Source organism: Pteropus vampyrus, unplaced genomic scaffold, assembly GCF_000151845.1.
Source record: "Pteropus vampyrus isolate Shadow unplaced genomic scaffold, Pvam_2.0 Scaffold22511, whole genome shotgun sequence".
Classification (NCBI taxonomy): domain Eukaryota; kingdom Metazoa; phylum Chordata; class Mammalia; order Chiroptera; family Pteropodidae; genus Pteropus; species Pteropus vampyrus.
The window spans coordinates 768-3,402 of NW_011911292.1; the positions used below are offsets into that span (position 1 = coordinate 768).

At 44.9% G+C, this 2,635-nt stretch overlaps 1 pseudogene; it reads left to right on the forward strand.

Annotated features, from left to right (window-relative positions):
* The first annotated feature begins 1,645 nt into the window (after nt 1-1,645).
* Nucleotides 1,646-1,763, forward strand: LOC111735301 (annotated as a pseudogene).
* The last annotated feature ends 872 nt before the right edge of the window (nt 1,764-2,635 follow it).

The following is a 2,635-nucleotide window of genomic DNA, read 5'->3' on the forward strand; positions in this document are numbered from 1 at the left end:
TACATCGGTTAGACATCTACATAGTTCATAAAACGATCCCCCCAATTGCTCCCTCCCTCCCCTGGCCCTCCTCCTAGCCATCATATTAATGCTAACTGCTGAGAATGGGGTGAAGGGTAGTAGGTCCCTTTTATGACCTACGAATGTTTGATATTCCTACAAATGTTGTATGCTCACAGTCATTTAAATAGATACAGTGAGGCGATAGCTACTAATGGTTACAACAATGCTTGGCTCATAGTAACCATTCAAATGATGGCTCAATAGCTCAATTATTGAGTGATACTCAATAGCTACTATTGTTGTTAATATTTGTTATTAACTATATACCAAGCATTGTATCAGGCATATCAAAGTGCGTAAGATGGCTGGAGGGTTATATAAAAGGAAGACGGAGTTCCTTAACAGTAGAGGAGATAAAATAAATACATATCTATTGAACAAAAGAGATTATGTCAAGAATAATACAAAAGCAGGAGAAGTCACGTTCATTCATTCCATCAACGAATATTAATCAGTTGCTTCCTGTGTTCCAGGAGCGATGGCTAGGAGGGGGCCAGCATAGTCCAGCCGAGTGAGTGAGAGGGAGGATGGCAGAAGGTGAGGGGGGTATGAAGAGATTGGGTGGTCCTTGGACACATTGTGTAGGCCTTTGTAGGTCAGTGAGATTGGGGCTATAAGGAAATGTCTTATGAGAAAGTGGCATTTGAGTTGGAGCTTGAGAAGGAGCAGGATTTGGGAACCCAGTCGATGCACGCACTCTTTTATTTACTCATTCAACAAATGTTTGATTTCTTCTGCCAAGTCTGCTCCATGTCGCATGAACTAAGGATCCCTACTTTCAAAGAAGATATTTTTACATTTAATTGTTTTTATTATATAAGAAATACATGCTCCCTTTAAAAAAATTAGAACATACAGGTGAGCAAAATGAGAAAATAAGAACCTGCCATAATATCTGTATCCAGCCAGCACTGTGTCAGGGCCAGGATTGGGGTGAGGTGAGTGAGGCTGTCTGCCTCCAGTGCCATACTTAAGGCGGGGGAGGGCACTAAAAATTTCAGTAATCCAGATAAGTAATATTTTAATGTAATATATATTTTTTTAATCAAAGACTTTGCAAAAAATACAGGATGATACAATATCTAAATTTTAAAGAAAGGCAGGATTTAACCCTGCAATTTCCCCACTCAGACTTACCTCATGCTAATTGTGACCCTGACTGTACTTGGTTATTCCCTATATGTCCCCCTTCCCACCGGAGCAATTCTCTGCCCTTCTCTGCCCTACTCTGGGCCCTGGGAGACTGGTCCCTGAGGACCCCACCAATGGGCTTCTTTGCCTTCTGGCTTCTACCTGGGTTCAGCCAACAGGAGGCACCTGTTGGAAACCACAAAGTGGGAGGAGGGAGAGGTATTTCTTTCCCCATTCCCTCTCTTCTCGTCACTTATGTCCTGGCAGTGGCTTCTTCCTCCACGGCCACTGTCCAGAGGCCCCCCATCCACACCTTCTGGCTTTCTCAGAGCTACCCTCCCGCTTCAGGCCTGGGGGCGCTATTACCAGACCCTGGGTACCTCACATTCTCTTGTTGATTCCCTAAAACTGCCTATATTTCTGTAAATTATCCCTTTAAAAGGAATTCCCTGTCTATAGCCATGCCCCGCTGAACGTGCCGATCTTGTCTGGTCTTGGAAGCTAAGCAGGGTCGGGCCTGGTTAGTACTTGGATGGGAGACCACCTAGGAAGATCAGATGCTATAGGTGTTTAAAAAAACAATAAAAGGAATTCCTTTTAGGGTGCCTTCTGTTTCTTATGGGAACCCTGATTGTTACAACCACTGTCAACATTTTGGGTCTAAGTTGTTCATATTAAAAAAAAAAAAAATGTTGGTTAATTTCAAAGCTCCATAAAGATGCCATTACTATGTGTTGTATGTGATTATGTTTAGGAAAACTGTCCCCGTCCTAGCTTAAAATATCCTACTCATGGAGGTCTGCTAGAGAAAAATATAGGCAAAAAAATCATCGTTTATGCTTTTTCTCTCTCTGCTCCTTCCTCTGCTCCAGGCAACTGGTTACCCCTCTCCACTCTCTTCTCTCAGATGAAACTCTCTATTTTCACCAATTTTTAGGCTGGGGCCTGAGGTTGGGGGTGACTTAACCTGAGTTGTTCCCAAAATGAAATGCATGGGAAATTAGGGAGATGGGGGGGGGAGGGGGGCAGGACCTGGCAATTACCTGACCATGTCACCTGGGAAGTGTTTGGAAGGGGTCCCCAGAGCTGGAGCAGTGGGGCCACCTTGGCCCTACTTTGTTACAAATTTGAGGAATTCGAGGTGCAGCAGCACACCTTCGCCCCACAGTCCACCCTCAGCCTCCCCTAACTGGTCCCCTTACCCAGCCCATGAAACATGCCTGCTCCTGCCCAGTTCTCTGGCATCTTGAGCATGGTTGTGTGTGAAGCTTCAGCACTCGGTTTCCCCAAGACCCACTGCCTGATTCAACCCCAAGCCAGTGAGACCAGTGGTTTTGTCCATAGGAATCTAGAAGAAGCTGGAAGAGCCAGCCTGCCAGCATAGACTTTCTTCCTGCCCCCAAATAAATTGTGCTCACCACCTGTTGATTACACTTCACGC